The 22989-nt window shown below is 31.8% G+C and overlaps 1 long non-coding RNA gene across 2 annotated transcripts in view; it reads left to right on the top strand.

Annotated features, from left to right (window-relative positions):
• Positions 1-22989, top strand: part of LOC147910578 (uncharacterized) — a 213888-nt gene that overhangs the window by 35424 nt on the left and 155475 nt on the right. The window lies entirely within an intron of this gene.

The following is a 22989-nucleotide window of genomic DNA, read 5'->3' as shown; positions in this document are numbered from 1 at the left end:
AAAATGGGGAGTGTTGTACACCGTTACGTATTAAAATGTGATATAACGAGCTTGATTGATTATTTGGGCTATATATGGGCTTGATTGATTATTTGTTAGTGTTTGCTGTCACATCAAACGAATCAGTTTTGTTTTTTTGTTCCCTCTCAATTTTATGAAAAGCAAGAAATATGTTATCGAAGTTTGTAGTAAAAATCGAGTCAAAATGATAGGCTTGCTTCATGTTTTTTTTCTCTTTTTTTGATCACATTTGGGATGCGTTCCGATATTCATTGTCAGTGCTAAAACTATACAGTATACGTTACGTGCGCTATAGATTTTCGACATTGGCAGTGAATATCGGAATGCATCTTAGATATACTATTTAGATACGGATGGTATAATCCATGCTTCATATAGTCTATGTTTTTGATATTTGTGATCATTTTCTGATTTTTCGTTTATCTATATTACAAATATTTGACATGACAGTATTATATTATTTCAATTTTTTTATAACTTTGTCACCCTTATTATTATGATAGTGAATCTGTAAATTGAAGCAAATTATTTGTCTTTAATATAATGTGAAGATATATAAGATAATTTGGTATATAGTTTACATCTCATATAAATGCAAACTATTACAGCTATGAAATATACATATTAAAGAAACATGCGTCTGAAGCACATCTTATTTTTGTATAAATATCTGGAAAGATTATATTGAACTTTTGTATACTTATCGTTCACGTCTTGATAACGTTGTCGTCGGATCCGCATGCAATGCTTCGTCTCAGAAGCGGTTGTAATGAAAAAATTCACGGTTTCATGAACAAAAGATATGATCCCATAATATGCATGATAACATCGCTTCTGAGACAAAGCATCGTAGATCCAAGTTATGCGCGTTCAGCGATCTATTGTAGTCAAGACGCGAGTGGCAAGGAGAGGATAATCTAGCTGAAAGTTGTATCTGATGTTGACCATTAGTCTGGACTATACAAATGTGTGAGTTGGTCATAAACATAGATGTGAGATACAGATATTTTATGATCCGTGCTCGAACGAAAGCTAGTTCTGATAAAATTATGTTTTATATTTTTGCTTGAAATTTTCAACCTGTTTTAACGTAATTTATGGCGCGCCGGATAAAACTTAATTATGCGATTATAACCGGTAATCAAATATTTGATCACTGCATTTATTTTTCATATTACGTAATATTACCCTTCACTTGCTTTAAGGCATAATATTAATATTCTGTTATGAAAAGTATATATAATATCATTTTCATTTATTTGAAATTTAAAATATTGAAAATATAATTTATTAAAATTATTTAGCTATATTTGATATTCAATTCATGAAATCTTACTTTCACGTATTTATTGTATTTGTTGATTTGGTGATTTTGTTGATAAATCCAATTTTATCTCTTGTTTTTTAACATATAATACAATGAATTGAAATATTTAAAAGACCACGGATCATATATCTTACTAATACGACAATAACGGACGCTTAATTAAGTATTAAATCATAGCACTTGCATTTTCTGAAAATAATGGAAGGTGTGCATCTGTGATATACGCGACAAGGTGTGACTATACGTGCGTCGCTCCATTTAGCACCGATGGAAACCGGAAGTTCTTCCTGCATAGCGCTGGAATTGCGCGGGTCGAGGGTTGACGCGGAGTCCTAGCAATTAACACGAACGTTTAATTAAGCGTCCCCCTGGCTAGATGCACGTAGACGCTGTTATTCTCACATACCTGAAGCTGAGATATATCGTTACTACTAACAATTACTCCAACACGTTGCATGGATAGAAGATTGTCTTTGAGACGTTTGAATTAATAGAGCAGCTCAATTAATTTTTGTTATTTATCCTTTTCCTAATTACAAGATTGTAAATTAAACTTTTTATTAGTTTTCAAAATTAACAGTGGTATGAAACTTTCCGATTTATATACGAACGTATATAAATATCAATTATACGTATTTAACGTGGATATATTAAATAGATGAAATTGATTAACAGAGATAGCAATATGCATAACGAAATTAAATTTTTAATTGGATGTAGTTTGACTTCATACGAAAAATTAATTAAAATTAATTTTTAATATAGTATTGCTTTATTCATTAAAAACTCGTTTAATGGAAACAAAATTAAATTGTTATAAAGTGTTCTTATAAAGTTCTTATAAAGATTATTATTTTAGTATGTGTTTTTTTAGATTATAATTGTGCAATTGAAGCGAAGTTCTATCTTCTATTTTTTGTTATTCTATATAAACAAGTGATAAATTACGATGATCAAAATCAAAGAAAAAGAGACAGTTCAATATAAATTTCTACCTTTTGATTCGCCTTTCCAACCTTTTTCGCAAACTGAGATAAATCCACGGGTCATAAATATAGAAGTGAGAGCTGCTGTAGCGTTGTTCAAAGTTACATATTGTTTCATAAGAACGGGATGAGGTTGAGAAGGCGGTGATAAAGGGGAAAGTTGAAGCAGGAAGGTAACGTTCTTCATGGCGTGCCGTGACTACCGAGTATCGTTTTCCCAACCTAAACAGCAATGAGCGAGCAGTAAGGAGTATTTTATGGCAACCATGGGGTATTTCTGTCTTAGATATTTGTGAGAAGGAAAAAAATCGTTACGGAATAAAATTGAGTTTTTTTTTAAACAGAATAATAAATAATCTTTTATGCTATCTGATGATATCTCTTTGTGACATCTTTTAGATATAATTTTTTATAAGTATCTTATGAGCTATATATATAATCCTATTAAATTTGTAACGTAATGGATTTTTGATGTTTGGTTCAGCAATTAGAATTGAGATCGTGCTAGTCGTGATTGCAGTTTTGCAATTGCGTGCTTGCGCAGTCATGTAGTTATTATATGGATGTACATCGATCGTACGTACATCGTTTAGAGCGTATTCGCTGGGGTAGATTCAACTTTCAGTCTTTCTCAATAATCGTTAATTGCCATTCAAATAAAGATTCGATCGCAACGCTATTTGGATTCAAAGTTAGCTTTTCCTGTGAAGTGACCCTTTTATCGTTAATTGCATATTGTTTTCCGTAAACAAAAATAGTCGAAACGATTGTACTATCGTACTGTTTTATCAGCCGTGCAATTAAAGTTAAACAACTATAACGAGCTTGGTAGGCCGAGCGTTAGGTTCATTCGTGAGTCACGAGGAATATTTCGCTGCACAGAAAAAGAGTTGATAAACGCAGGCTGAAAAAGAAAGAGCAAAACTGGTATCACCACAGAGAGACCGCGAGAGTTTATAAGTTTTAATTGGGGGAGAGGCAAACGGCAATTGGAGATCCTGTCCTCTCTTTTCCACGTTTACAGCCGCTCTTTAACTTTGTCACCTTTTAGGTTCTCATCCCTGTTTATCCGCCGCTGCGATAATAATAATACTTACTTATTGTTTTAGAAATTAACTCTAGGCTTCTTGCAACTACAGCAAGTAGTCGTAGAAGGGACGATAGGGTGAGAATTCTCTGCATTCACTTCAATTAACCAGTAATGGATTAACGGATTATCTCCTTCTCAGTTTACCTCGACGTAACTATCATCCACAGAGACACCGGCAATGTTAGCGTTTAAGGTGACGTACTAAAGTCCGCATCCTGTACCTTCAAGAATTGTATTTTTTATCGTGAGTGTTTCAGCGATCGATATATGATAACGGAATTTTGCTCGTTTGAGATTCTTGAAAGAACGTGGATAGAATAAGTACAATCAAAGTTGTAACATAATACCGAAAATGAATGCAGAAAATATGAAAGAATTATATATCAAGTAAGACATATATCAGAAGTATGAATTACATAATGTTTTACAAAAAAGCTGTGTCGTAGTTGTAAATGGATTTTATAAAAAACCGATGTAGACGTTTGATAAAAACTGATCGTAATAAAACTTCAATTTCAAATTTTCGATATAAAAATTGAAATATTTTTATATGAAAGACAATATTTTTATATGAAAGACGATAAAATGAAGAATTTGAAATTAATAATGTGTATCCTCTGACTTTAATATTTACATATCTGTGTGATAATCTTTTCTATTCATATACTTGTATAGATATTTCGTTCGGAGTCCATCCATTCTATGGATTTTGATATGTCAAAGTGCCGTCGAAGATCTGATACCAAATAGGAGGGAAATCGTGGTAATACTTTGTTCGATTAGCAAGACACACTTTGTCAGTGTTGTTCGTTTACGAGATCGATACGATTTCATTCTATTGGTAATAGAATCGTTTAGTCTCAGCTATTTTGTGACAAGAAGCGAGTAAGTAAGTCTGACAATGAGATAAAATCATGATATTTTGTAGAATTTTCTTTTTTAAAGTCAAAGATTTTTGTAATATTTTGAATTTTGTAATGTTCGATTAATTAAGTTAAATTTACTTTATACTTACTATTAGCATATTAATATTTCAAGATCATCAGGCTATATAAATATATAGTCTGCACATTTATTATCATTAAGAGACAATAGAGGTTTATTCTTTTTTCTTATAATATTTACTTACGTATTCGACTTATTTGTCTTCATAAAAGTTCTTTAATGTCGTATAATCATTAAGAATCATGATGCGTAGAAAAGGGTTGGTTGGATAATGAACGTGCGACAGATGCATTAGTATTGTGGCGGAGCTTCGGGGTTACTCCGCTCAAGTATTCCAGAAGTGTTCTGCTCGTAAAAACCAATTCTTTCGCTTTTATATCTGCGAAACACAGGCATGCAGCAGTGACTGTGTTTGTACGATGGCAAGAAACAGGCTCGTAGAATGAGCGGTTTCAGAAGCTAAAGCTTCTCGTAGGCCGATGGCTGCGGTTGTACCGACAAAAACGGTAACCTCGAACTTCGGACGTGAAAGAGTTTCCTAAATTCGTGAAACGCGTGACGGCATGTTACGCGCGGTGGTACTTGTGACAGGGTACTTTGTTCGGGTGTACAACTAGGTGTACAACAACGATGAAACTCTCGTATCCATTTATTGATTTTCTATACATGTTTCGCAATTTTCTTCTGTTTTGCCCCGAAACTAAAACAATTGTGCGATGACTTTTAATGATATGAAAATTTCATGTAATATAAAACTTTCTGTTTTCTTAATATAGATATTAATTAAAAACAAATGGAAAACATTTTTCAATAATTAGTTATATTATTATAAATTTGCGAACATAAATATAGATAGAATATGTAGATATTATTTGAAGTAATATTGTTATTATTTCAATTTTGTCAGTAAAAAAGGTATTGTTGGGTATTGCAATGTGATTTGCAAAGATTGAGTGTTCTTTGGACGATTTTTAAAATAACATCCCCCCGTTGAAAGAGTGCAATGTGGATGAAGACCATATAGAGGGTGCAGATCAGCTTGCACGATTCTCGTGTGTAATGTGCATCGTGTGTCAGGATCAGTCTGTCCATAAGGCATTCTAGATATCTCGGCGTATCGGGATTGCGTATCTGAATGAAGGATTGACCAGGATCAATGGGGATACCGAATGTCGAATCAGGAATAGGAGTTGTCTTACCTTTCGTGAAATGAGACTATATCCGTGTAGCTTTGGATGTGTGCATGCCGATACATTTATAGGGATTAAAGACTTTTTCAAGTGGTTTGAATTTATTATTGGAATATAAAAATCAAACATGTAAATGCGCAGCTTTGCTATGAAATAATTCTGTGAATTCTTTATTACGTTATACATATCTTGGGATACAGTAATTATTATATTTAAAAATTTGTTGCTTTATTTTTTTTTCATTATTTTAAGACTTATTTTTTTGACATTGAGATAAAATAACTATTCATCCCCTCCCCTCCAAAAAAGAAAGAAGAAAACATTGAGCGTGACGCGTCCGAAGAATAATGTAATTATTTAACTACTGACAGTCGTGTCACTCCACATTTCGCGCTTCGCGTGGAGTTCAGAGTTGTCTGAAGTCCTGTCACCGTAATCTTATTTGCCTACGGAATCTCCTCTCAAAAAGGACTCGCGTCGACTCCGCCGTGATCGTGATTTTATCGCGAAAGTCGATTTCATCAACTGTGGAACAAGAGTATGCTTTCATTTTGTTAGGTGAGTGAGAGATATCAAAGGACCTTCGGGGTAAGGTGCACTATTACAAGAGGCGAGTATGAAGGGAAGTGGCAATACAAAAGAGGGGGAAAGTTAAAAAGATCTTCGATAGATTGTAAAGAGTACTCGATATAAAAGACGAAGGTAGATAAGGCAGGTAAGGAGAAAACGAATTTTGTACGGGAAAAAGTCGAGCATTACTTCCACGACATTGCGCTAAAGATCTCTTTTTCTGTGGCATGTACTCAAAGGAGAACGTACGACATTACAGATACTACGTATTTGCTCTTCGGTTGGTTACTATACGTGCAATTTCAAATATTGTAGAATACGTGTCACTACATTATGAATAATGTCTCTCTTGGTTGGGGATTGTTACAACAGTTTCGAGCAGATGCGCTCGTGCTTTTGTATTCACACCTATTTTCATCAGCAATAAAATAATCAAACCGCTGCGCTTGGTAACGGTTTGATTATTTTATTGCTGATGATAATAAGTGTAACGTTACATCTCATCGCATGAATATTTTCATTTATATCCGCATTATGAGGAATCGTTGAGTACGAAAGATTTTATAATAAAGATTAATAATTCAATTAACAAAGTCTAATTGAAAAATTGAATTAAATTGATTATATGTATATGTGCTAATAAAGAATTTGATTTTATTCGTACATGAATTTATTCTCTATTATGTATAGATATTAGCTTCTAACAATAGCATTTCAACGAGAATCCACGGATTATTAACCGTAACAATAGGTACATCGTATTATTTATGTATATTGTGTATGTACATGTATGTTTCTATACATATATACACGCGCGTGCACGAACGTACACATCTTATCTCTACGTACATATCTTATCTATATCTATATATATTTTTACGAGGAACTATAGAGATTTTCGAGAACTCTTTCGATGATCGTTGAGTCGAGTAGATTAGTAGATATTGAAGAACTGGATCTTACGTAACAATAATAGAAAAGGACAGTTTTCATGTAGTTTTAATCGTAAGGATAAGAGTTAAGCTGAGAATAAAAATTAAAAAATTAAGAAGCTTTCGTAAATTGTACGGATGCTAGCTTAAGTTGTAATATCCGTAAGACCGTTACAGTTCCCTGTAGGTCAATATTCGGGATAAGAATAAAAAACTCTGTCGCGTAAAATAAAAGAAAGAGCCCAATAGATGTTATTCACAGCGATAGGTCGAAGGTCTTGCCGGGATCTTCGTCGAACGAAGCTGCTACGATAGTTCTTGGTTTTTCATTTTTGCTCCATTTTTATTTCACTCACTATATTTCCTCGTCTCTTCCTCTTGCGCCTGTGCTCATTACTGATCTTATTATTGTTTACTCAGAACACATGCTATGACAAGCTTGACATGCTTGACAAACGGTATTGCACGAAACTTTAAGGTTGATAAATGGTTCTACGTATCCTGGATTAAGAAATTTTGGAGAATGATGTACGAAGAAATGCAACGAGTTCTATTTGACATCTCGCAGTTAAACGAGTTACTTCCGCATTCGTTGTTGATGTATATAAATAATTACTGATATAATGGCAACAGAAAATAGATAATATTAACGTGTATATTAAACCTGGGATATTAGTGATGAGATGCAGATTGCTACGTGTACTTTGTAACAAGGTTCGACGTTCATGTAGTAAATGCAGCAAAATCATGTACATGTTATATTATAACTTAATTCCCTCGCGTGTCACCTATTAGAATATTGCACAATCAATAGAGACGGCCAAGCCGAGAGATTTTTCTGTCCAAATTCGTCTATGATATCTCTTTCTCTGTCGGAAGTGTTTTTTACTTGAGCCCATTTCTTTGCTTCCTCCGAGTCATTTTATTCCCACTTTTTATTTCCGAAGAAGGTAAGAGGTGGCGATAAGGTCAAGTATAAAAGTTCTTGCCAATGAAAAAAAAGAACCTCGTGGAAAAGTGGCCTTGCGCTGAGGCAGGTCATAACTTGGACCATTCGATGCTCCGCACTCTCTCGATACCGCTAAGGAAACTACTAAAGGGTTCGATGCGGCCGAGTGATCTTGTGATTTAAGGCGAACGATATCGTTAGCTCGTTCCCTGATTTTCGACCCAAATGTTCTGAGCGTATCGATGGTTATGGATAATGGTTCCATGTCCGCACGATTATATGACTATATCTAAATAAACTGTTTTGTAAATATAAATAGAATATAAAAATACATTGTAAATGCGTTTATATCTTAGTGGATTAAATGTATTAAAATAATTGTTTAACACCTGACGACATTAATCTGAATTATTCATTTCGTAGACAGCAAACATATGTGGAAAATATTTTTCTTACTTGGAACACGTGATATATCTTTCTCAATTTCTTTACGAGCGCATCCTCGTCTTCGCCTCGGTTTTGTCGCGGACATTCATCGTCCGCAGGAAGCAATTCGTAGTTTTCCAATCAGAGAACGAGAAAGGCGGGCTCATTTTCCGGACGGTACGCGACTTGCATTATATTCCGAAACCGGAAACGCTCGATCAGGAAGGACTGTACCACGAAGCAGAATGGGAGAGTCTGCACGTTTTCTCTCCTTCGTTGCCCACGGGAGCGCTACTTGAGATATTGTCTCTATTGTCCCTTTAATCGGAAAAATCAGAGTTTTCCGAACCACTACGAATTGTACGTGATCTCGCGAGACGTTTATTTCCAAAATTGATCATAGCAAATAGCCACTCAAATTTTAACATATTCGAATATTATTTGAATATTTTTTGAATAAACCCGATACCGCGATATTCTTCGAATTATGCTATATGCATAATTATTATATGCATAATTTGATTTTGCACGTATTGTTCTTTTATAATTTAATTTTCTATTATAATTGATTTCAACATTCCTATTTTATATTTTATATTGGAGTTATATAGATATAAAAATTGTATTATTTTTAATTACATTATTATTGCTTAAATTGTCTTAAAATAGATTGGCAGTAAGTAATTAAAATTAAATAGTTTAAGTAATTAAATAATTGTCACGAAAAACGTTTATTTACGACGAAATTACTTTTTTCTATATCAGCAAGAATATTAATAAAACTGGAGAGCGTGGAAAAATATGAGAAAATTTTCGCACGTATTCCGGGTAGTCTATCGTAGCGAGTCGGCAGACAGCTTGCATTTTTTATTGGCTAGGTAGCAATTAAGCCGCTTAAATCGCCGTGTCGGCGCTAATTTATGTCCTCGCTAGAAAGATCAGCGCGTAACTCGTGATTAATTGCAACTTTTACCAGAGCATCCCTTTCGTCAGAGTGCGGGGTCAAATTGGAGTAGGATTTTCTTGTCGATTAACGTGACGCGCATGTTCGGATTTCGCAAACATAATCACCGTCGTTACCAGTGTAACCCGATTAGCAGATTTTTTTAAAATAAATTTTTGCGTTGATTAAAAAATGTATTTTGTAAAAAAACGTATCTTTTTTTTGAATGGTTTGATTTAATCGATATTTTATTATTACAATGGGCTATGTTCATAACGTTAATTTTGATATATTTTAGCGCAGTATAAAAGATGTAATGACTAAACAGAAATTCTAATAATGATTTTTTTATAACCGTTGTATGTAATATGTGGTGATTATAATTCTTTGGAGAGATAGCAGGATTAATGTATATTACGCAAGATGTATATGAAATAGTTAAAAGCAAATCATTAATGTAATTTATCGGCTAATTTAAAAGTAGCTAACTGGCCAATTTGCCAAGTTAAGTGATCTATTTTTTGCTTGCTCGTAGATAGTACAGCGCGATGGTTTGATCGTCGGAATTAATTTGCATGATAACGAGTAGCATGGCTAAGAAACTCGTGCACAGACCGAAAATGCTGAAACCTATCGTAGCGCTATTAGATGTTTAAGTAATTTAACCCTCCAGACAGTAGTGCTAGAATTGTGTTTTGATAGTACTAAGTCAGTTAATTTAAATTCTATATTTTTTTATAATAGAATATATTAATATAATAGAATTTATTAATGTCTTTGTAATATACATTAATTTGGATTAAAAAGAGATAAGATATACTCATTGGTTGACAAAGTTATGTAAATTTATCGCTACAGTTTTATATGTATTTGTAAAATTGATTATCATTTATTCAATTCGCGGAAAATTAAATTGTTCCTCTTACACGAATATGGAAAAACGAATGTTATTTTAAAAGCGAGTAAAATGTAAATCATTATTTACGAGAGCTATACAATATCGTTATCGCTGATAACCGAAACGTATAATTCATCATCCTTTTAAAGATTCCGCTTCGATTTCCTGATTTGCACTTCTGTAAAAACATTCATTAAAAATCGTCCGGATCTATCCAGAAGCATCAGTAAAATTATTAAAAGCGAGCTTAAAATGTATGCAGAGAATAAAGAAAATGCAAATAAAATATAATAACTTGCTTCAAACGACTGCATTGTGCACAACCTCGATATATAGTACATTCTTCGTTCCATGTGTGTTGCAGGGGGTGGAAAAAGTTTCAAAAATAAAAAAAAAAGCATTCATGTTACGCGTGCTCGTTATCGTCCAACTTTTTCTCGCTGTCTACATGCATGCACGATGGTCAGTAAAAAAGCTGCGCATAGTCGATATTTTACAGAACATGCATGCATACTATAGTTGCTTGATAATAGTAGATGTTTCTTAGTGTGCAGACTGAGATTTTAAGATTAGTAATTTATTTAAAAGATTTTGTATTCTAACATTACAGTATAATTTGTGAATGATAACGCATGGCACATGAATGATTCTGATTGACAAACAGTTTATATAAATGGCTATAAATAATATCATAAATAAATATAAATAAATAATTATAAATAAATAATACTTTTTGTACGCTTTATATGTTATTGCTTTTCCATTCTTTATTGACATATGTAATACGAATCTTTAATTATTTAAATATAAAACAAGGCACATATCAATTTAATTTATAAAAATAAAATGGGTGTTGGAACGATAACAATACATGTATTTTGTATAGATAAACTAATATATGTTGTATACATATACAAAAGGTCTATTAAAATATTTTGTTCCATACAAGAAAAAAGTCAAACTTCGATTTTTTTTTTAGACGATTCTTATAATTATACAGTAGGTATAAAACAGAGAAATTGTATATGAAATATACATGTATATGTTTTTTTATGTGTATACAATCTGCATTTTATTTGTATATAAAATAACTAAGCTTATATAAATGAAAAGTCAAAGCTTGACTTTTTTCCTTAAGCCAAGTTTTGTTATCTGTACATTTTTATTCAAACAAACGAGGTGGAAGTCGATTTCGCTGACTGAGTCGTATCGATCGATAGGTGACAAAAGAAGACAATAATGGTTTGTCTTTATCATCACCGAACAATGGAAGGAAGGCATCAATGTTTGAAGTTAAAATGACAGTACAGAAAAATAATCGGAAATATGATCATTTGTGCGAATACAGAGAAATTGAGAGAAAGTTGTAAGTGAATGCGTAACAATGCATCATTTGCAACTTTTATGATATGTTACCTAACGGCAAACTAGAATATTAATTATTGTGACATTTTTCTATTTTTTCTGATGACAATCGATTAAAATCGCAATCAATATCCGCTTTCGTTTACCTGACGGGCGATGAGCTCGAAATTGTAGAAATTGGTTCGTCAATATCTGAGACGCCTCGATTCGAACCGAGGATGGTACTCAGCTTCAGCAATGGCGTCAAAGTGGATTTCATGGTGAGGTCGACGGAGGATGGACGGTGCTCAATACAGAAGAGGATAGGTGCTGCTAGCAATGAAGAGCCGAACTCCGTCGAGCGTCATTACCTGCCATCACTTCATTGATTCAAGATGAAGTTTTAGCATAGTTGTTGAGTTCAAGTAGCCTGACCTATGTTACTATGTTACTGTCTTCCTGTCTGAATTCATAGCGAAAATTAGCTATATTGCTATATGTATATGTTGTATCATTCATTAATGCAAATATATGAAAAATAATAAGTTTTTATAAGAAAATTGTAATTTTAATAACAATATTATTACGTATTTGGTAAGTTAGTGTAATTTCTTCTCTCTAAAGAAAGTCTCTCATATATATATAATTGCAGGTTTACTTTTCATTAATAATAGATTTTATAATATTTTTATACACATAGAGTTTGATTTTCTTTACAATTATGTTTATATATAATATAATTTTATTTGATAATCTAAATTTATTTGACGATATAGATTATTATTCTTGCACAAGAATGAGCATGTTTTAAAATGAAAAAAATTTTTTTCTCTAATCTGGATTTTAATAATACGTATAATTTTGAGTAATGCGAACATTTAAATTGAGATTAAATGGACAGACATTGTTATATTTCTAAATTGCATCGTTATTTGCCATTTCCTACGTATCGTCGACATCTGCGTTATTAAGCAAAATATTAAGTTTTTATAGCGTACTAAGGGCTGCTATTACATCTGGTGAAGAAATTAGAAATGAAATATAGCTTTAGTAGGGAGCGGTATTAATTAGGTACTGAAATTGTTTTAATTGTGAATCTATTGTCTTACAATTAGTCTCTCTTTTACATTTTATAATACGTATTTATTTATTTAAAATTTTAGCTGTAAATTGTATCAATTGTTATTAATGAATTGAGTATATAATAATTCAGATATTTTATTATTAGCTCAAAGAGAAATTAATTCTAGAGATTAATTCTTTGCAAAATTTGCGCTGCTGTCTTTCGCGAATAATGCGTCATATTATATTTAAATTATTATTCTATTACCATGCTAATAACTTCCAACTGGCGATATGCTTTGTATAACTGAATCATTATTATGTGGAAAAGGATAATAGAATTTCCTAATGGTGCGCACTCATGCGATTACATCAAAATTCGGAACGATTGCTCGTCCAATAAGAACATTTCAATATATATTATATTCATGAGTTACAAAATACAATAGAATGAGCAGCGTCATTGACGAATGCACAGCAACACTTGTATTATTCGTACCGGCGTAAATAACATTTACACTTCTAGGATCAAGTTGAAATTGTATGTATATTCTGTAATTGTAATATATAATAGCCAAACCATCTCTATTTTACATTTAAACATGTTATATATACATTGCGTAATAATTTATTTTATTCTCGCAGAACACCTATCTTTGCAAACACCTGTCTTTTGCATTGTATTTAAATAATGAATAAGGTTAATGTATTATATACTTCAATGAAAAAAGAGAAAGCAATAACAACGTAAACCATATATGAGAGAGTGCTATAAATAACGAGTTCGCAAACAAACCGCTCAAAGTCGTTCATGTGCTATACGTTATCTGCTGACCACTTAATCGAACCAATACATATATGTATGTATATATATATATATATATATATATATATATATATTCACATGTCCCACCATTGCGGCAGCGGAAGTTTTCCCCGAAGAAACTTGCCCAATAAATAATTCCTTGTTAAGCCGTCCTCGACTTGCCACAATGGTGAGTAAAAGACATGGGGAGAAAAAGGACGATCGTCTCGATGTGTGCGAGTGTAAAGAGACTGTATACGCGGATATCGTGGGGTAGTACCTATTGGCGAAGGAGAAGCGAGACAGCGGTACGAGCAACAACGAGGTAGACGATAATAAATAGAACGATGGATTCAGCTTGCGATTCGGCGAGTTTCCGCGGCACTTTTATATAAATAACGCAGACGAAGAGGCAGTAGCAGCGGCTCGTAAAACTGAATTATGTCCCACCTACTCCGGCGGTACCCCTGTCACGCCGCTCTCGCTATCCGCCGCGCGGTTTTCCAGCGCGATTCACCGCCGGTCGTTCGCCACGCGATCGTACGTGGTTCGTGTACGGTACATTTGTGTGACCGAGAGAAACGAGTGGAGGTACATTCGAAGTACGATCGTGATTGACCGGCCGGGAACAACTTTATCCATGCGCCGAATTTTCTCCAGGGTAATTTTTAAATCTCTCTTTCGACGCAGGCGCGTGCCAGGTCATCTATACAATGCCATTTGGAATTTATCGATTTCACCTTTGCCTGCTAAGCTTTGTTAGCAGGTGATAGTGTTTTGCGCGGCGAATACGAATTGGAGAGATATTTCAGGTTCCTATTGTTATGATACGATAGTTTACAATATTTTGATGACAGGACATGAAATGTCCATATTTAATTATCCAATTTTCTTTAGTAATCAATTTGTATTGGATTCTGCGCGAATTTTATTAAAAATAAATATTTGTGTCATATATAAACAAATGGTATAACATTGCGCGTCACCTTGTATATATTTATTAAATTTATTACATCTTTTATATTTTTATACAAATTTTTATATATATATATATATATAGTTTTTAAAATTCGCCTGTTTTTCTAGGATTTTTAACAATACACAAATACAAAAAGAATGTGTATTAAACTATTACTATATAAGATCTAACAATAAGTAATTACTCCACATAAGATGTGTTCGCGAAAATAACCAATGAAAATTTGGAACTTGTTTAATTGCTAGTTTTACTATTTCACGTACAACACATCAACTTTATCTCGTTTCTTTAATTAGTTTCCGTGTTTCTGGAAGATCAGTGTTTTATTTCTTCAAACTAGCTACTACAATGTAAACATAAGATTCGTTTGCAGCAAAGAAAGGGAAACGATCGTAAATTTCACAAGCTATTTGGGTTAAGACTCAAATTTGCATTGCGCTAATTAACTTAACTATTTGCTATTGGCAAATGTTTCGTCTAGGTGTTTTTATTAAAGATTAGACAATAATCTCTAGTATGTACTGTAATCTATGGTCTATATGAACTGAAACTTTCTTGAAAGCACAAGTTCTAATTTCATAATGATAACTGATAGCTCTCAGCAACCTAAAATAAACGACTGTAGCTGAAATGAGAGAGAGAGAGAGGGGGGGGGGGAGGGGAGAGAGAAAGAGAGAGTGTAGAATAACAGCCATTTATTATTTAGCAATTTACCATCACTGGTATAATCATATCTTTTATCTTTTTAATATTATGTATTTCTTATTTGTTCTGGTTTCTTATACGCCAATAAGATATACACGATAATTTAGCTTATTACTACGATTTATTGCTTGAAACATATTGGTATAATTTTAAGTAATTTAATCTTTTGTTCTTTTTTATTTGTACGTTAATGAAGATGGAAAATAAGATTAAAGAACAATGTTATATTGTTTACTAATAAAGAGAAAGGAAATTATCAGTTAAGTGAACTAAAAATAGAAGAGTGGAACAGATGAACTGCTTGATTGCAGAGCACAAAAAATAAGTTACCTACTGCAGTACTTACTGTAGTACTACGTTTTCTAAAATACCAAAAAGTGTTTGCATCATCAGTATAAACTATACTCATAGACAAGAAAGGAAAAAATAAATATTGCATCACATATAATGCGGTCTTAAGAAGTACTTAAATTGTTCGTTTTAATTATATACTTATATTCTATTTCTAAAAAAAATTGAAATAACCGTATATACAAATATACATAAAAAATGCGTTTTAATTCACTGATATATTTTACTTTAAACGGTCGATAGTTAGAAGTTTGTTTTAACTATTATTCTAAGATATGAAATTGTTGTTAGTCGAATAATATAAATAATATATGTATAATATAATTATTATATATGAATGTATTGACTATTGACGTAATCAATACATTCGAATATTATACATTTATTTGTCTTCTCTTTTGCAAGATTTATAGCTTGGTAATTGTTGAAATAAATCGTATCAACTTTTTATATTTCACAGTTGAAATGAAAATTTACGAATTCCGCGCTTTAATTAAATCTTTTAGTAATGTAGGATTGTGTATATATCTTTGGATAAGTCACAAAAGAATATCCGGAATATAGAGCATAAAGGAAGGATTGCTGATGTTTGTGTGTTGTGGATAAGAAAGAAATTCTTTGTAGAGGTTGCTAGTTGTCGTAAAAGTGCAGTATAGGTGAACATTCCATACGATTTCCCTCTTCGGTACAGTTTTGTCTGCATAGTAAAATTCACTTACTAAAATGTCCGAGGGCTTGCATGAGAAAAACTTTGCGAAGTAGCCGATGAATAATGGATCCTCTATTTTGACGATAAGGTCTGATGAAGCTTTTGAAAATAGTTCGCGTCGCTGATTTCTCTTTGCCTATTCTTCATTCGAATATGCTGTGCTATGAAAGAGTACTTTTATAATAACGCATAAAAAAATTTTCTTATTGCATTAAGTAAGTTTAGTGCGACATTTTCTCCTCTCACAGAAAACATGATGTAAACATTATACTGTAATTTTTGTATTTTTACATAGTATAATAACTTAAATTTCAAATTACTTGAAAGTTAACAGCGATTGAAAATTTTATTTATTTTCAAAATCGGACGATTTATGATTTGATGTCTGTTTTTTAATTTATATATTAATAAAGGTTGAGATATATGATTTTTCCTATGATGAAAACAATTACAATTGAAAATTATTTTTAAAAAAGCTGTGTTCGTGTGAATTATAGCGATATATATACAATATATATATATTTAAAATAAAAATGATTCCAAGATATTATTTATTATTCAAATGCTTAGAAATGAAGAATGTCAGCCGTGAAGAAGGATTTTTACAATACGGTTTTTTAATAAATTATATATTATCTTATCCAAAAAAATTAATATTTTTAACACTTATTTTTACAAATAAAATATAAACTCGTAGTTTGTACAAATTAAATTGTCAAAGTAAATGATTGACGGCACAATTGTATGCTAAAGCCAACTCTATTTTTCGACTTGTCAAAGTAGTGTCCTCCTTTAAAGTTTTACTCACTATTAGTGCAAACTTTGGTTTCATTACATCCAAAATATCAATTTTTTTCATTAATGCTGCTTTATTACATTATAGAAACATGATAAATATTGACAAGATTGAGCTTATTTAGTAAATAAAAAAATAACACACCATTAAATATTGTATTATAAGAAAAATTATATCTTTCATCCTTGTTAATATATGGTACATATAAATAAAAAACAAATATCAAATCGTAAATAGTTTGTACAATTTTGGATTTAAAATTTTTGATTGTTGTTAAAACTTTCTAGTACTTGTAAGTTTAATTCGTAAATTTTATAATGTATAAAAATACCAAAATTAGTATTTTTAAGGATATAAATAATATTTTATTTTATTTTCATGGAGATAAAGAGTCGTGTAATGTATTTGCACGTTAATACCGAGTAATACACTATGTTTTGATATTATCGTCTTAACAAACGACCGTTTTAATTCGACATAGCAATGTGTGAAATTCTCAGGAATTATCTCGATCCCTTACTGTGCAGCGACAAGCAGCAAGCGGAATCGTTTCCGTGTGCATGCTCATCAGTCTACCGAGGACAACGTGTTGAGGCATATAGGAAAGCGGGGAAACTTCGCTACAGCGAATTTCCATTTAGAGAGATTTTGCGATACCCGCAGAAGCCGGTGTAAGTCTTCGCGGATTGGCGCGAGATAAGGATAACTTCTAGCACTTTCTTCTACTGTAAATTGGAAATAAGTAGGTACAGATTGTGTGATAATCCGACTCTCCAGCCAACTTAACCATTCCTTGTCCCTTTGTGAATGAGACGATGCTTTGCAAGGACAATGACTATTAGCTTCTGGCTATTAATTTCGTAGTAAAACGTGGTTTTATTGTTTTCAGTAAAATTCAGTAAAACGGTGTAAAATTCAGTAAAATAATGTAAGGGTATTGATCTAAAGATTTTTCGCAAAATGTTTGATTTAAGCCTAAAGAAGGATAAATGTATTATAATCTATTGAAAAAAGCAAAAGGAAATTGTGAAGATAAAAATACATTATTAGGTCTGAAAACTCATATTGTATTATGCATATTAAGATTAATGAAGTATCCGAGATATGTATAATATGCATGTGTAATTAGATTACGATATAATACTTTATGAATCAATTTTACTTCTGAATCACTTAGCATAAATATGTTTTAATCATCTGACAGATAACTATACTTTATGTAAATGTATTGTAATATACAAATCTGTGGGTAATTTATTTATGTATAAAATTCTGTTATCTTACAAATCTAAATGATAAGATTTTACATTTGCATACAGTATGTATTAGCAAAAGATGTAGCTAATTGTAAAAATGTTAAAAATCTGAATTAAATTTGAACGACCAGATTTGTAGCGTCAATTTTGACTTATTGCTTTAGTCAATTAAATCAGACATCAATTACAATATCAAAAACAATTAAGCACATTAAATCATCGCATCTCTTTATTATTAATTTTAATATTTCGTAAGAAATTACAAATTATTGAATACTGAAACTTCCACACATTCTAACAAGGTGACAGTATACAGTATATTAATAAAAGCCGATACACGGAAATTGCGGTTTCAGCTTGGTGCGTGTCTTTCGACGGAAGGTTTCAGTACAGGCCAAGGGTGAATTGCAAAGGGCGGTCCAAGGCCATTTATTATCCCTATTATCTTGCTTCTGACCTCACTGTCTACTCCCTCAGGACCTGAACACACCTATAACGTACAATCTCCTTTCACTCTCGACAATGCTGCCCTTGTCTCGCTGTCGAAATATCGTCGACGACATCGATAGTCTTAGTACCATGTTCGATCGTGTTTTGTCGAACATTTGTCTATCACTCATGACAATTTGTTGAAAGATAAGAAATAATTCAGCTAAAATGTTTACATTTAATTAGTTAATCTGCGAATAGTAATGATGTATATTTACTCATAGCTAGAGACAATGTTTTCCCTTAAAAGCAACTAAATTTTAAGAAAATGATCAACTATGATGCTAACTAATGTTATGAAAATATTATTATATAATTAGGTAACGTGCGTAATTACAAATTGTTTCTCAATCACTATCCGTTAAATCTATTAAATCTGAACATGTTATGAAATAATTCATTGTAATATCATTTATTGAGAATTGCTTAATTTAATTGAAAATGTAAACGGTTTGGTTTCGATATATAAGAATCCGTATAGAAAATGTAGCGATTTCACATACTTCCTTTTCCATCCTGTTTTGTCGATATCACTGAGCTTTTTCTCTCAGTATGCACTAGTCTGGAAAGTGGAGCCGTTGTATGGAAAAAACAGATATGGTATCTCGTTTCTATCTCATTATCGATAATAGCAAACAAGAGAGAAGGGGTTGTGTATTTAGACTTATGCGAAAAAAGAGAGGAGTGTGAGAGAAAAAGTGAAAGAAATAGATAGACTGAGAGATTTCAAAGAGTGCGCGGAATAAAGCGAGAGAATCGATTTGCTGTGATTGGATCAGCGGATGGCGCCTCGTGAAAACGCTTAGACGGAAATTATTCGCGGCATAGTAAAAGTCAGTATTATATAATAATTTCGCCGGTAGTGAATACCGCGTGAATCCTGATAATACAGGAAGTTTATAGCACTGCGTAAAACTCGACTTCGTTCGTTCTTCATTTCTGTTTTATCGTCGCTGCCGGTTACTGTCGTTCCTGTTTAAGTTTATAACACGACTGTGTTCCTAACCAGTAAATCTAGTGTCTTCAATCTTGTTTTTTACAATGTTCCATATGATCTACTTGCAAGTAATCTCTTTCGTAGTTACAGTCTATTACGTAGCTTAAAACTGTGATTCACACTATCAGAATATATCAATTTTAATTTTAATAGACTGCATACTGAGAAAAAAATGTTTGGTATTTGTGACTATAATTGTATAATAAAATAATATACTCAGGAGCTCCATTTTTATAGTTTAGTTATAATTGCTTTAATATTAGTAATAATAATTATATTTATAATGCTATTAACAAGTATGTTGGTGCTAAAAATAATTATAAATTATTATCATAATTAAATTATGATAATTGTAACTCTCTCTTTAATGTGACATTGGTTATAATATTGGTTATAATATATTTAAATAAGTAAGTGATTTAAATTTACCTCAAAGATTGCAAACGAAAAGAATTTATCTGCTTTTTTATCTTACTGAAATTGCTTGAGTAATTTGAGACGAGTTACATTAACTCAAACTAATAAATTATGAGAAACGATGCAGAAAACGGACAAGAGTATCTTACTGATGTCCGGCGGGTTGTTGCTCGTTATTATTTTTACGCTTCTTATTTCTTTGTTTTTTACTTTCTGCGCTGCCTCGCTTAGTTTTCACCTGCATCCTTGTCATGTACGCGCTAGAGCAATTTATTCCCTTGTAAAATAACTACGCACGGGCATCGGCCTGGTTGCAGTACCGTATGCAATTATGTAAAAACTATGCTAATAGAAATTGCATGGAAAAATCCATTTATAATGCCGGTAGAAAAAGGGAAGGGGAAATAGGGTGGGTGGATGGTGCGCGCGGTCACGCTTTCGATGAGAATGGAGGATAGGCAAAAGAAATTTTATTAGCAGAAGGATATAATCATAATAAAAAAATTATAAATTATGCAAATATAAAAATGTATGCTAAACGAGCTACATCGTCTAAAATCGATATATACTCTTTAGTTTGCAACTTTGCTTTTTGCTACTGCAGCATTAGTTATTCGCCTGTTCAATCTTTAGAGATGATTATAAATTATGAAACTGATTTTACGAGATTTATATATATATCTCGAGAGTTCTTGTTTATGTATTTCCAAGATTATATTGTGTATATATATATATCTTGATTTAACATTTAGCAATTTGATCTTTTTATTTTAATTGATCACTAACAGTGTTTTTAACTTGTTTTTTATAATCAGAAATTTTTTTTCCATTTAATTTTCTGCAAAGTTTTATACATACTTGAATGATTTTATTGATATATAATATGATTATTTTTGATCCTATTATTGCAACTGTATTTGTGCAGTTAGAAAAAAATTACGTTAAATTCTACTTTGTACAAATAGGAAAAAACTTTAGGATTAGTAAATCTACAGAAATTAATGTGAATGGTAGCTCCTCATGAGATGGTTCCTGTATTGCAACTATTATTTGATTTCAGTCTAATTAATTATGTTTTATGTGTATGTAAGATTGAGAAGAAACACGCTGCTTGTAATACCATTATCGTTATAGTTACTTTGTTTTAATTTGATAACAACAATATCATATTTCCTTATTAGTAATAGCAATAGTATCGCAATTACATTCTTTGGATAATGAATATAATCGTTACTTTCTCGTTACTTTGTACATATACTATACATGTGTGTGTGTGTGTGTTTGTGTGTGTGTGTGTGTATGTGTGTGTTTGTTTTGCATGTACAGAATTGTATTATTCTATAGAAAACATTATAAAGACTGCTTTAAACTTACATATTGGGCCATTTGTTTTTAAATTTTATCTAGATATTCATATTTATAACCATCCATTCACTATCTGAGCGTAAATATCGTTGCGTGCGAATGTTCGCCTTGGCATATTTCCTCGTATCATTTTCTATTTCAAAAGCTTCGTAAAATTTTAGTCAAATATATAGATTTGAATCGGTAGACTGAGTGCATAGTGAGTCTTTACATCGTTATGAATGCATATAGTTGATTTTATTTAAAGATGAAATACTTGGAAAATGATAAAATAAATAAAAATGTTTATGAAATATATTTTTTAATAATGTATTGCATTAGGTGCGTTTTTAAAATAAAAATTTATATTAAAGAAATTTTACAACTTATATTTTTACTACGACTTTATTAATTGATGAGTTATTTTCGTGTGATTTTTTTAAAGATATTTATTATTATTACTCTCGTTTTACACTTTGTTTTTATATTCAATTTTAATTTATTCCGTGAGACTTTTAATTAGAAGTTCTTAATTAGATTAATTAGAATTTCTCGGTAAAGTCGATCCAATATAAAGTGATCTTGTAAACTGGTTAACGCTATAATAATTTCCTAGGAACGAAGTTTCAATCGTAGTATAATGGACTATAGTGGATGCAATATTATAATCTCGACTGTAAATGATCGTTCGAATAACGAAAAAAATTAACATCATGGTGGTTATCGTTTCAGAGAATCGGTGCAACTAGTTTTGGTTTAGCCAGACGGTTAATGAAGGAGGTTACCCTCAGCAAAGGTTAATGGTGCAATAGTGGGTACACGTTCTCATCGTGTTGGTCATTTCAAAGGTCTGCGCGCCTGTCCTTTATGGCATCGAATTTCTAAAGCAAGCTGTACCTACGTAATCTCAGACGAGAACTTGCGTTATGTTATTCGTACAATTTTGTGTAATACAAGTATAATGTATTAAATATACTGTACGTCTATAATATTAATATTTTATATTTTTTTTAAATGAACATTCAAATATTTGGAAATTTTAAGTGCTTTTAGTTTTAAAAATATTATATGTTAAAATAATTCTGTAAACAAAAATTTAGCTCACGTGACATGTTAATTGTAGATTAATAAATAGTAGTTATTACTTTATATGAATTTATTAAATATAGGAACATATACTGTATATATATATATATATATATATATGTGTGTATGTAAAGTATACACTATATATAGATGTATGATGTGATGTTTTCCACTTGTAATGGCTATTGCTAATTATTGGGAATATCAAGCGTATCGAGTGCTCGATTGAGTAGCTCGTCAAGCATTGAGTATTCGAGTCTTGTCGGTACGATGCATCTGTCACGTTCATTGGTCGGTACATGTATAACAACCTACCTACACGGCCTCTACATCCGTGTTCCCTCATTATTGTTAGTAGTTCACGAAAATGTT

Source organism: Acromyrmex echinatior, chromosome 2 (assembly GCF_024713525.1).
Source record: "Acromyrmex echinatior isolate Ae372 chromosome 2, ASM2471352v2, whole genome shotgun sequence".
In the NCBI taxonomy this organism is placed as follows: Eukaryota; Metazoa; Arthropoda; class Insecta; order Hymenoptera; family Formicidae; genus Acromyrmex; species Acromyrmex echinatior.
Note: the sequence above shows the minus strand (reverse complement) of the source record. Positions and strands in the feature narration are given on the sequence as shown.